The sequence below is a fragment of the Microtus oregoni genome, unplaced genomic scaffold, assembly GCF_018167655.1.
Source record: "Microtus oregoni isolate MIOR12 unplaced genomic scaffold, Mior012 000000F_ref0000247, whole genome shotgun sequence".
NCBI classification, from domain to species: Eukaryota; Metazoa; Chordata; class Mammalia; order Rodentia; family Cricetidae; genus Microtus; species Microtus oregoni.
In genome coordinates this window covers 48,742,326-48,756,205 of record NW_024543059.1, presented here as the reverse complement: position 1 = coordinate 48,756,205, position 13,880 = coordinate 48,742,326, and the positions used below count along the sequence as shown (strand labels likewise).

Here is a 13,880-nt window from a genome sequence, read left to right as displayed (position 1 = left end):
TTACATGGTCGCCTGAATACATCTTGTATCTTAGGGCAACCACAATGTGGCCTGCAGAGGCCTGTTTGCATGCTTGTTAAATCCCAGGGCCGAAACGTGGCAGTCTGAGCAAACTTGTTCTCAAGCGTACTGTGTCCACTGCTGCCACATCATGGAGGTCTGGGTAGTTACCACGTACCATTACTGGGGAGGCTGGGCATGCCCGCTCACTCCCTAACATATCCCAGTGACCTGGGCACTCCAGTTCACATCCTTGCATGGCCCACTGGTGCCTATTTGGAAGGCTGCTATCCGTCAGCGCCACCATGTGGCAGCCCGACCGTGTCTGCTCTTACTTCTGCCCTATGCCTGCCATGTGTCAGGGCATGCACTTAGTGGCCTAAGCACAACTGTTCGCATGCCTAGAGCCACGGTTTAGCAGTACAGGCAAGCCTGTTAACATGTGGGCCAACAAGATTGCAGCCCCCGAAGTGACCAGCCTTAGAAATGGCATAGAGCTCAACATGACTATAATACCATTACACCCCTGTTATACGACCAGATTTGGAAAAGGAATATGGGCCAATGGCTCCCCAGGTAGGGAGCCTGGCACAAAAGGTTATGTTAGCCTTGATATCCTTAGGAATTGTTATTTTTATTGTACGGGGTTGGGAGATTTGCTGATATGTGCTTAGGTTATGTTCCCAGGTAACATCTTTTTTTCTAAAGCAGATGATATGTATATTCTCCTGCAAGTAACATAGAACCTTGTAGCTGATAAAAATAAATAAGATGATACATCTGGGATAACATTTATAGAAGAGGCCTTTTATGCCCCAAGGGCATGCAAAAGGACCACTCAAAATGTTCTGGAGTCACTAAGCTCAGAACAAACTCAGTGCCTTTTATATGCCTAAGTATGTGGAACCTTCTCACTGAAGGCAAACGGCTCCTCTGACTCCAGATTGGGAATGCTTACACTATCAATAGGGGTTCACAGTGTCATAGAACCCTCAAGGGAAGCGTTCTTACGGGAATGCTAAAGCGAGAGCGATGTATTCAAACTATGCACCAGGCCCCCAAAGGAAAGCCAAACCAGTCTTTCTTGTTGAAAGTAAGCCACAGACAGACTCAATTTTATACAGTGAAACATGGGCCTGCGAACGCTTTCCCCCTAAATGGATGGGCTCTCTACTCTAGTTCATGTACAGCTCAAGGTAACAAACCTCCCAGTTTACCAGTAGAGGCCCCCTGACAGAATTAAATGAGCTTCCCATTCTCATCCCCTTAGCAGTGGGTGGGAACGACAGCTGACGTGAGACTGGGTGTTAGAAGAACACTGTCGTTATAAATACGGCACCATCGTCCGCCTAACCAGACTATAAAGGACAAGGAGCAACTGTCTGAAGCATTAGGATCAACACAGAATCATGTGGAATCCCTTGCTGAAATGCTCCTCCAGACTAGCAGAGCCTATTAACAGCAGAGAAGGGACTATGGCATTCTTAATAAAGAATGTAGTTATTGTGAAAATAAATCAGTTTTTGTCAGAGACATGGTTAAAAAGAAGGAAGAAAAAAAAGCAGTAAAGTATCTGTAATTTCTGGGGTAGCTACTGAAATGGGAAAACTTGCCTGATATCTTTCACAGGGGCTTTCCTCCTAAACATTTTGAGTCTGTTGTTTGGACCCCATGTCCTAAACTGTCTGGCCCAGTTCATGACCTCCTGGGTAGGAGCTACAAATGATGTTGACTTCTAGACCCCCTTTTTAGGTAGCAGTCTGGTTCCTGATGAGTCAGAATTCCAAAGTTGGACCTTTATATAAAATTCAAAAGCTCAAAAAGGGAAGACCGAAGAAGAAAAAGAAAAATAGCAAGCTTTACCGTTAATTACAGTGAACAGACTTCCTTGGGCGACATCAGGCTATACAGGCATGAAAAAACATAACGAGGCACTGTCTCAGATTTGAGGGAGCAGAGCTGACACCGGGCTTTGTGAACGTGTGCCCCTTTCTCTCTTCTGAAAAGTGCCGTGTCTGCTCTTCTCTCTTGAGACACAAGCACCAGCAATATCCACATAGACAGCATGTCTTGTTTGCTAGAGGTGACACTATCTAAACTAGAAACCTTTACATTTCAGGTTCATACACCTGCTGTGCCTTGGCACCATGATGTGGTGGCCTGGATATGCCTGTTTGAACACCAACCATGTCCCAGGGTCACCAGGTGGCAGCCTGGGCATGCGTGAGCATGTGACCGATAGCCCACATCCCTTGTCTGAGCACTGCCACTGGACAGAACAGGCTCAGAGGTTTATATACGACCTGTAAACCAGTGCTACCCTGTGGCAGTGAGGATTTCACCGTTCTCATGCTGCCATGTCCCACTTCATCGTGGCCTGGGAATAACCTGTTTGTACATCTGGTGTGTCCAGGGCTGCCACACATGACCTGTGAACTGCTTGCAAACCTGCCATGTCCTGGAGAGACCACATGGTGGACCGGGATCCCTGTTTACATGACTGTTGTGTTCCAGGACCACATGGGAGCCTGTGCGCAACCACTTACACACTGACTGTATCTCAGGGCTGCCGCATGGGGGCCTGGGAATGTTTGTTTACATATCTGCCATGCCACCACAGCACCATGTGTCCCAGAACTGTCACGTCCCAGCACCGCCATGGGGCAAGGTGGGCACAAATATTTGCACTTGTGCTTTGTCCCGGTGGCACTGACACACGCGTTTGCTAGTGATTCCTGCTGCAGACTATCGCACGGCAGACTGGTGATTCCTGCTGCAGACTGGTGATTCCTGCTGCAGACTGGTGATTCCTGCTGCAGACTATCACATGGCAGACTGGCGATTCCTGCTGCAGACTGGTGATTCCTGCTGCAGACTATCTCACGGCAGACTGGTGATTCCTGCTGCAGACGACTGGTGATTCCTGCTGCAGACTATCGCACGACAGACTGGTGATTCCTGCTGCAGACTATCGCACGGCAGACTGGCATGTCTGTTCACAACTCTGCCTGTCCCAGCACCAAACACGGTTCAGCAGTGCAGCGCTTCCTTGGGGTTCCCAGAGCTTTCTTTCCAGGACTGAGATGGCAACCATATTCCTTCTTCCCTTCTTTTGAAGGAGAGGGGAAGGAAAAGAGAAATGCAAACAGAAAGGAAGGGGGGAAAGAGGGGGTAGGAAGAGAAAAGGGAGGAGAAGCAGAAGAAAGGAAAGGAAAAGGAAGGGAGGGAAATGTCAACAGGCCTCAAGGTGTTTCCTCACACAACCTTTTCTCTTTCTTTCTTTCTCTCTCTCTTCCTCCCTTCCTCCCTCCCTCCCTCTGTCCCTCTCTCCTTCCTTCCCTCCTTCCTTCCTTCCTCCCTCCCTCCCTCCTTCGCTCCCTCTGTCTCTCTCTCTCTCTCTCTCTCTCTCTCTCTCCTTCCTTCCTTCCTTCCTTTCTTCCTTCATTCTCTCTCTCTGTTTTGTTATTTGTTCTGTAGCTGTGTTTCTTGTTTGTTTGGTTTTGAAACAGGGAGACAGGGTGGGACTGTGTAGCCCTGACTGGTTTGGAATTATGTGAACCAGACTTCCTCAATCTCACAGAAATCCGTTTGCCTCTGTCTTTTAAGTGTTGGGATTAAAGGTGACACTCAACATCATGACACTTAGCTTTCCGCACCATATCTAAAGCTGATTAATACCTTTTTTCACCTTTATGGTGCTAAAGGTTGAACCCAGGGTCTTGTGCATACTAGGTAATTGCTCTAACGCTGAGATATAATGTCAGCTCTGTACATAATTTATAGGCAATTAACTAACTCCAAACAAACAAACAAACAAACAGTGTGCCCATTCTTATATATGGTGGTGCAAGTTCAAGACTGGACTGGGCTGCATAGTGATACATTATTTTGAAACAAGGCTTCCTCCCACCCCCAAACACAAACACACATACACACAGGGGCTTGCAATATGACTCAGATGCTAAAGGTGCCTACTGTCAAGTCTGATGACCTGAGTTTGAGTCCCAGGGATCCGTGCAGAAGAGAACAGACTCCTGTTTTAAAATACACATAAGTCAAGTGTACCTGTATAGAGCATGTACCACGGATTGCTCATTGGTGGAAATCTCAGCATTGGAGGCTGCTCTGGAGAGAGTGTGATGCCAAGGACAAGCCTGTCCTGCTGCAGACTGTGCAGACTGGGTGTGAGTCCTGCCCTGAACTTTCCTTGTTTTCTTCAATCATCAACTAGGTTACTGTACCGCTTTTACTTTATACATTTTTTTAACATTTTGGCCTTTTGATTCTTTGGTAATAACACTTAGCTCCCAGCATCTCTGCATCCTGTCCAACAGAATGAAATTGAGCAACCACAGCCCTTCTGGATTGTCATTTTGCACAATTCACCTCCTCTCACATGGGACAAGGGATGGAAGAAAGGTAACCAGATGTTTTAATAACCTTGCTTAGTTTCTAGATTTCCATGTTCAGTTATGGTCTCACCTTTCACTAGACTGTATTAGACAAACAAGGACACTTTATGATATTCTGATAAATGCTTTTTTCCCGTTTGGAAGTGGAGAACAAACCCAGGGCTCTGTGCAAGCATTCTAGCACTCAGAGAAATTCCACTATTTTAAATTTCTTTAAACTTGAGTTCTTAAAATATTTTCAGAAAACGTTCATTATTATAATGAGGCAAGTGTATAGATAGCATAATTAGAAGTGTTTACACATTTGGCAAAGAGTCTAGTTAAAACGATTACACAGGATGCCAAACACCAAGGAAACAGAAAACAGCAAGGAAATTTAAAGAATTAATTTGGAACCACAAAAAGTTTAAGAAGAAATATCAAAAGAATACTACTGATAAATGCTGAACAAATGTTAAAATGAATGAAATTTAATGAGTTCAATTCCGTAAAACTATGTGAATTTTACTTAAAACACAGAATAGATATTATAAAATGTTTTTAAGATAGTATTAAAACAATGAGTGGGAAATAAGTTTTTAAAATGCAAAATCCTGGAAAAAAATTTGATACCTCTGACTGCGTATAGGATAGGAATAACATAATTTGAGCCTTATATTGAGCTTCAACATTTTTTAGAGAGTTTTGAATAGGCATTAAATACATATAGCATAAAGTCCAAAGGGTATAAAATGTAAATTTAGTAAAAATAAAGTCTTTCTTTCCTGCCCTCCTGCTATCCAACACACCTTCCCCTAAATACTTCTGCATGTTCTGTTACCTGGCTTGGAAAATTAATTTTAATTAGGAAATAATAACCTTTTTAATAACTCAGTCTAACAGTTTAGCAGTTTGCTTTAATTCAATCATAACAATATTTTCAAGCTAAGATATCTTGGAGAAAATAATAAGTACACAAACCTATGACCTCAGCACTTGGGATCTAGGGGGAGGAGGAACAGAGGTTCAAGGCCAGTGGTAAATACACAGTGAGTTTGAGGCCAACCTGGACTATAGGAAATCCTGTCTGTGAAAGCAATTGTACTTAGGAGCTGGAGAGTTTCAGCGATTAAGTGCACAGGATGCTCTTCCTTGCAGGGACCTGATTTCAATTCCCAGCATTCACATATCCCCTCACAGCTATCTGTAGCTTCAGTCCAAATTGGAGCACCTTCTCTTCTATTTAGATGGGTCAAGGCAGCCCAGTATGAGGAATAGGTCCCCAAGAGCCAGCCAAAGTGTTAGGAGCAGCCCCTGCTCCCATTGTTAGGAGTCCCACAAGTAGACCAAGCTACACAGCTGTCAATAGATGTAGAGAGTCTTGATCAGTCCCATGCAATGTCTCTGGTTGTTGGCTGAGACTCTAGGTTCCTATGAGCCAGGTGAGTTGATTCTGTGGATTTTCTTGTGGTGTCCTTGACCCCTCTGTAATCCTTTCTCCCTCTCTTCAGCAGGATTCTCCTAGCTTGGACTAATGTTTGACTGTGGGACTTCATTTTCCATCAGTTACTAGATGAAGGCACTCTGATGATAGTTGGGCTAGTCACCAGTCTGATCACAGGAAATGGCCAGTTCAGGCTATGTATCCACTATTGCTAGGAGTCTTAGTTGGGGTCATCCTTGTAAATTTGTGGAAGTTTCCTTTTATTAGTTTTTTTACTGATCCCAAGTGCCCTTCCCTTTTTCTAGTCATCCCTTTCAGGGTTCTCCCCTCCATCCATTTCCCACCCCAATGCCTCAAGTTTCCATCCCCACCTACTTCAAATCCACTCAGGAAATTTCTTCTATTTCTCCTTCCCAGGAAGATTCATGTGTGTAGTGATATTTTGTTTATATTTTGACAAATAAAGCTTTCCTGAAGAACAGAGTGCAGAGCTAAGCCACTAAAGGCCAGAGAGTGGTGGCACACACACCTTTAATCCCAGGACTTGGGAGACAGAGACAGACAGATCTCTGTTAGTTCAAGGCCACCATGGTTACATAAGATTGAATCTGTTTAAAAGAGAAACAGCTCACAAAAAGATAACCCCAGAACTTAGGATCACAAGCCTTTAATCCCAGCACTAGGGAGATGGAGATAGAAGTGATATGGCTGGGTGGAGAGAGAAATATAAGGCAGAAGGAGACAGGAGGCAGGGCAGTCTGAGGTTTGGTGGAGATAGTTGCAGTCTGACAAGGCAATATGAGGACAGGATTGCCCCTTCAGTTTGAGCATTGCAGAAGTAAAAGAAATCATTGTGGTTGGCCACTCTGCTTCTTTGACTTTCAGCATTAGCCCCTATATATGCCTCTAGGTTTTTATTAACAATACCAATTAGAATTTGTCCCATACATGAATTCTTCCCTTGGTCCCTCCTTGTTACCTAACCTCTCTGCGGCTGCAGATTGTAGCATGATTGTCTTTTACTTTATAGGTAATATCCACTTATGAGTGAGTACATACCATGTTTGCCTTTTTGGGTTTGGGTCACCTCATTCAGGATTATTTATTTCTAGTTCCATCCATTTGCCTTCAAATTTCCTGATGTCATTGTTTTTAAAAGCTGAATAATATACCATTGTGTACATGTACCACATTTTCTTTATCCACTCCTTGGTTGAGGAACATCTAAGTTATTTCTAGGTTCTGGCTATAATAAATAATGCTGCTATGGACATAGTTGAACAAATGTCCTTTTGGTATGATTGAGCATCTTTTGGGTATATGCCCAGGAATGGTGTTGCTGAGTCTTGAGGTAGATTGATTCCCAATTTTCTGAGAAACTGTCATACTGATTTCCAGAGTGGTTGTATAAGTTTGGGCTCCCACTCCCCATCCTTTCCTGCATAAGCTGTGTTTTGCTTTCCATCTTAGCCGTTCTGACAGGCATAAGATAAAATCTCAGAGTCATGTAGATTTGCATTTCTTTCATGACTGAGGATACTAAATATCTTCTTAAGTGTTTCTCTGCCATTTGAGATTTTTCTGTTGAGAACTCTCTGTTTATCTGTATCCCATTTTTTAATTGGATTCTTTGTTTTTGTGATGTGTAATTTCTTGAGTTCTTTATATATATATTGGAGATCAGCCCTCTGTCTGATGTGTGGTTGGTGAAGGTTTTTTTCCTTTCCTGTAGGCTTCTGATTTGTCCTATTGACGCCACCGAGAATTTTCTACCACTTTCCACCTTATGTTTTGAGACAGTATCTCTCACTGATTCCAGAGCTCACAGATGGGCTATCCTGAGACATTGTCTCTCTCACTGATTCCAGAGCTCACAGATGGGCTAGCCCGAGACAGTGTTTCTCAATGATTCCAGGGCTCACAGATGGGCTAGCCTGAGGTATTCTCTCTCTCACTGATTCCAGAGCTCACAGATGGGCTAGCCTGACTTGGTCTATACAGAACACTCTCTCCCACTCTCTTTTGTGATCTGTCGATTAGAGACCTTTGGCCATTTGTTTTCTAGATGTACCCACCACAAACTCAGTGGGAGGGTAATGCCCAGCCCCTCCCCCGCGTGCACACACTGTCCCACACCACAGAGAGACTGCAGCCCAGCCCTTCAGCTGTTCTTATTAAAGAGCAACTCTTCTCCTGCAGATGCTTGTCTGCTCTTCTTTATTTCCACGCCACCTCAATTCTGATCTAATTGGAACAGCCTAATTAGGCATTATTAATGTTTAAAGCAATAGCTGACTATCCAAAAAGTAAGAACTTAGTCCAATGAGAAAAACATAAGAAATTAAAATTTAGTCATAGGTTTTTAATGTCAGTGAAATGATATTAAGAACAATTTAATACTTAAGAAAAAAATTTCTGTAGAAAATGAATCATTTTCTCTTAGCGTATTAAATTAACCTTAAAAATATTATTGTCTTTATTTTTTCATGTAGTTATAATCATATTCATTTAAAAATAATTTAAAAACATGTTTACATCTTAAATATTATTATCACAAAATTTGGAAAACCATTTTAATGAGGCAAATTGAAATGAAAGGTTAGGAGTCTGTGTCTAAAATAAGGTAGCATCCTATCTCAGATATCTGATAGTCATATCACAGGTAAAGCACATTAATAGTTCAGGTTTCAGAAGACACTTTCCATTGTTATTGTCAGTGGTCCCTTTTCGTCAGTGGCAGAATAAAGCATTTGGAGCGGGAGAGTTCGGAATGTGTGACTTCACTGTAATTCTTAACTAAAACACAGAGGTGAATAATTTGTAAAACTCTATCATTATTTTGTAACACATGAAGATGGTCCATAAACCCTAAGATTTCTATATAAGTCTCAAAATAGGTTTTTAAAATGACTACTTAAAAAATACTTAGGGTTTCTCTTGCATAGGCTTGCCTAAAATAAGGATCCTGAATATCTCACTTGATTGTTTGTTTTTAAAGACACCATAGATGTAAAAAAAAAAAAAACAAAAAAACCCCTAATCTTTAAAATCCTTAAAATGTTCATATTCAAAAATACACTTTCATATAAACTATATATATATGTATATATATATATATTTTTTAATAGGAAAAACAACCTATTCCAGAGCGAGGACAATGTTTCCTGGAGTCAGTCAGCAGCCCTGAGCCATAGGGACCATGTAGTAGACACAGAATTGGGATAAGGGTCAAGGAGAGAACAACGTGAGCAGAATTGTATGGTTACATATATCTATCTTGTCCTTAAAGTCAGGCTTAAAAAAGTTTAGATTTAAAAACTCATGTTAATTGTCCCAAAGAAAGATTGGATGCCTTTAGGCGTCTCTATTTATTTACTTATGTGGCTGCATTGATTAAATCTACCCTTTCCTGTTATTTTCTTATTTGTTACTCATGTGGTTGCATTGATTAAATCCACCCTTTTACTGTTATTTTCTTATTTGTTACTCATGTGGTTGCATTGATTAAATCTACCCTTTTACTGTTATTTTCTTATTTGTTTCTTATGTGGTTGCATTGATTAAATCTACCCTTTACTGTTATTTTCTTATTTGTTTCTTAAAAGCTTTTAGTTTACTATGAGCCAAAATGAAGCTGGATTTAGTTAATATTTTTCGTGTACATGAGCATTTACCTATAAGCTACTTTGATAATAATAATTAATCAAGAAACTCCAAAAACCATAATCACCATGTAGACCTGTCTTACACACACACATGTGCGCATATATAGAAGTATAAAATATATTTTTGAAAGACCCTCCAAGAGTGTCTTTCCTCTGGGGAGACCCTTCCCAAGGAACAGAGAGACCACTTGTACGGATGCAAACAGCAAGAGGTTTATTCAGATACACAGGTACCTGGGGCGACAAAGTCTCTCAGAAGACTTGTGCGCCTCCAGGTCGGGGTAATGGGTTTATATATGTTTTGGGGAGCAAAAAGTGTGGTACAGAAGCGAGAAGCGTAGTTACAGGGTTTTTATTGGTTAGTTTGAATGTGGCCGAGTTCAGGTCGGGACAAGGTCCCTAGTCCCCGAGAATTCAGATATGAGCTGCCTTGGCTCTTATCTAGGGCAGACAGAGTGTCTTCTCCCTGCCTGGGGCAGACAACACCCAGCCACATTCTCGGTATTCCTCGTTCCTCCCCCGGCCCAGCCACAGGTGTCTCTATCTCGTTCTGGCAGCTTCTAAACTGCCCTTTGTTCAAACCCTGAATATTCAGTACAAGCCTTGTAAAATGGCATTACCGGTGCTAAGTTGTTTAACAAGCTGGGAGGGGGGTCTTTCATCTGGTGCTAAGCTGCTTAGCAAGCTGGACGGGGGGTCTTTCATTTTAATAAAGCAAGATTTTGAACATCATTGTTTAAATTATATTTTCTATAAGCCTCCTTGTAAAAACTAAACTTATTATAGCGATCTTCAGTAAATATCTATATCTATTTATTTATATATAGTCCAATCTTAATGAATAGATTTATATTAAAACAATCTTGAAGAAATCATATGACTTTTGTTATTCATTCATAACAATGTATATAAGTACACACATTTAAAATCTGTTTGGAAGGTGAACCACATTGTTAGATATGAATTTGTAGATTGTTTTAAGAGCAAAAGCATATTTTAGAAATATTGCACAGAGGGCTACTGGTTTTTATTTTTAAAATCCATTTTTATTATTACTGTGTGTGCAGATGCATGCATGAGTGCAAGTGCACGTAAGTGTCCCGTCGTAAGCGTCACGTCGTAAGCGTCACGTCGTAAGCGTCACGTCGTAAGCGTCACAACGTAAGCGTCATGTTGTAAGCGTCACATCGTAAGCGTGACGTTGTAAGCTTCCTGGTGCCTTCTCTCTTACTCTGCATGAGGTCAAGGAGACTGATAGGCCTGGCAGCTCATGCTGAACAATGTTTCCAAAACTCCACAGAGCTTCCACGTTGGGATCAGACAGTCAAGGAGAAAGTGGAGAGGCTGCTGAAGTCCAGTGAGAAGCAATATAGAAAAGGGAAGCCAAAATCTAAAAAGAAGGAAGTCTAAGCAACAGAGGGAACGGAAGAAACTTCCCCCAAAGCTAACACCATTAAGAAGAAAGAGCTTTCTGGGGATGATGAACATGTGGAGCCTCCTCAATCCAAGGAGGCCACAAAGCAAGATGAGGCCCACCAGTATGGCACACGGCTTCACGCAGCACTTCCAAGAAGAAAGAGGAGCCCCCTGAGAAAAAAAGTGGTCTTTGTTAAAAATCAAAGAAATAAAAATCGAGGAGCCTTCTGAAGAAAATCACAGAAGATGAAGGAAGGGAAGGAATGGAATGCAGAAATTGACAAGAAAATCCCAAGGCTCATTCTTAATCAGACCCAAACTCTGATGAAACTGCTTCTGGAAAAAGCAGTCATGAGACAGAGCATAAAGCTTGGGGGACAAAAAGAAGGGACTTTCTCAACTCCATATTTGAGGAGACTCAGGCTTCTCTGAGATCACGGGGTGGGCTTCTGTTTCCTATGCAGACAAAGACATCCCACCATGTATCAAGGACAGGAACACCTGGACAGGAAAAAGGGAGACATTCTCCCTTGCATTGAGAAGCTTCAGGACAGGTTATAAGACAGGAAGAGAGAGAACTGGCAAACTAAGTAAGCAGACATGACAAAAACAAAGCTCTCAGTGGCTTGTTTTAATGGTGTGCCTATTCAAATGGCAGTCAAATAAAATGAATATATAATGGGGTTGTCCATGTTTGAACCCCAGGGTGGATTGAAGATTTTTACACTTACAGAATGGTAAGCTAGAACTCACCAAACTTAAACATGTCATGCATGAAGTGGGCCAGATGTTTGCTGATCAAATGGAAGAAATTTTAAGTGTGGCATGCAAGAAGGATTCAGAAGACAAGCCCAAACATTGCTTTTCATAGCAATTTGTTTTATTGGGTGTTTGCCTTAGTTAGGGTTTCTATTGCTGTGAAGAGACAACATGACTATGGCAACTCTTGCAAAGTAAAACATTTAATTGGGGCTGGCTTATGACTTCAGGGGTGTAGGCCATTATCACATGGTGGGACATGGTGGCATGCAGGCACATGTGGTGCTGGAGAAGGAGCTGAGAGTTCTACATCTTATTCTGCAGACAATAGGAAGTGAACTCAGTATCACCATCTATGTAGCTTGATGCCCAGAAGACCACAAAGCCAGCTCCCACAGTGACACTCTCTCCAACAAGGCGACAGCAAAGCCACACCCCCTCATAGTGCCACTCCCTATGAGGGCCATTTTCTTTTAACACTACAGTGTTTAAACACCACAGGGTTCAATTTGAAGAAATAGATTAAATCTAACAAGTGAATCTGATTAGTAAAAAGACTCAGAAAACAACCGTAACCACGGAGCACCAGGCTACTGTCACTGGACAGAGAGGGAAGCAGCCATTGGGGATGTGATCACAATGTCCTCTCTGAAGCCAAAAAAGAAGCCCAGCAACTGCGGCAGAGGACATGTGTAAAGGGTCCAGTCATTACATGGTCACATTCCACAGAAGCAAAAAGAAATAACCCTGAAAGGCTCTCCTGGTGACAGTTTCGGGGTTTTGGTGGCAACTAACATTGCTGCATGTGGGTTAGACATCCCTGAGGTTGACCTGGCTATGCAGAGTTGTCCAACCCCTGCATCCATCCATCAGGTGGACAGGCAGAACTGAAAGGGTAAGGGTTTGCACCTGATTTTATCAGCGCAAGGAAGATGATCAGTAAGCACAAGTGGACCAGAGAGTGGGCATTGAACATGAATGAGTAGATGTTCCTTCTGCAGCATATATAATAAGAGCTTCTAGCACAGAGTAGTGGTATCGGGCTTTTGGATTCTGTGCCTCCTACTGCCATCGGCCTTTTCAAGCTGTGAGCTGAGAAGATGATCAAAAAGAAGGGTGCTGTGGAGACACTGGCAACAGTGCTGGCACACATTTCAGGGGCCACATCGATCAACCAGCATTGATCAACTCACAGCAGGACTTGGTGACCACGACACTGCAAGTCTCAATTGAAATGCCAATGTTAGTTATTTTTGACCAAAACTTAAGGAGCCCCTGGACAAAAGAAGGGAGCAGTTTCCTCAAAGGAAAGTTGGGAGTCTGTTTTGATGTCCACCACTGAAGCAGTCACAGAAATATAGAAGTGGTACAATGGTGGCAGCCTGCTGTGGCCACAGAGCAGCAGATCTGAAGGGCCCAGGAAGGATATCTAGGAGGCAGAGTCAGTGGGAAGGAGGCACGGGGCCTTCAGAGGGCAGCAGAGAAGCAGACTTCAGGAGTAAGGGATCTCCCAACACAGGCCAGAAGCAAAGCTTTAGTGAAGCCTTTGGGCAATGTAATGATTCATGCGAGATGGTTATTGACAGCCATGTTAATTAAGTCCATTAAGAGTTTATGTCCCTTTTATTGATGGCCAGACCAAGAGCAGCTTGAGCCTCTGAAAAGTTCCTTGGTGCCCATGCTCAGGGGCACAGCATTTTATTTTATTTATTTATTGATTGATTGATTTATTTATTTTTTAAAACTGCTCAACCAAAAAAAATTTTTTTTATTGAGAAAAGGAAAAAAAAGTTTCAGCCTCCTCCCAGCCTCCCATTTCCCTTCCCCTCCTCCCACTCTTCTTCCCCTCCCCCCACTCCTCTTCCCCTCCCTCTCCAGTCCAAAGAGCAGTCAGGGTTCCCTGCCCTGTGGAAAGTCCAAGGTCCTCCCCCCTCCGTCCATGTCTAGGAAGGTGAGCATCCAAACTGGCTAGGCTCCCACAAAGCCAGAACATGAAGTAGGATCAAAACCCCATGCCATTGTCCTTGGCTTCTCATCAGCCCTCCTTGCTCGCATGTTCAGAGAGTCTGGTTTTATCCCATGCTTTTTCAGTCATAGTCCAGCTGGCCTTGGTGAGCTCCCAATAGATCATCCCCACTGTCTCAGTGGGTGGGTGCACCCCTTGTGGTCCTGACTTACTTGCTCATGTTCTCCCTCCTTCTGCTC

General features: G+C 42.7%; 1 pseudogene; it reads left to right on the top strand.

Moving 5' to 3' along the window:
* The first annotated feature begins 440 nt into the window (after window positions 1-440).
* On the top strand, window positions 441-13,017 carry LOC121464894 (annotated as a pseudogene).
* Window positions 13,018-13,880: the final 863 nt, after the last annotated feature.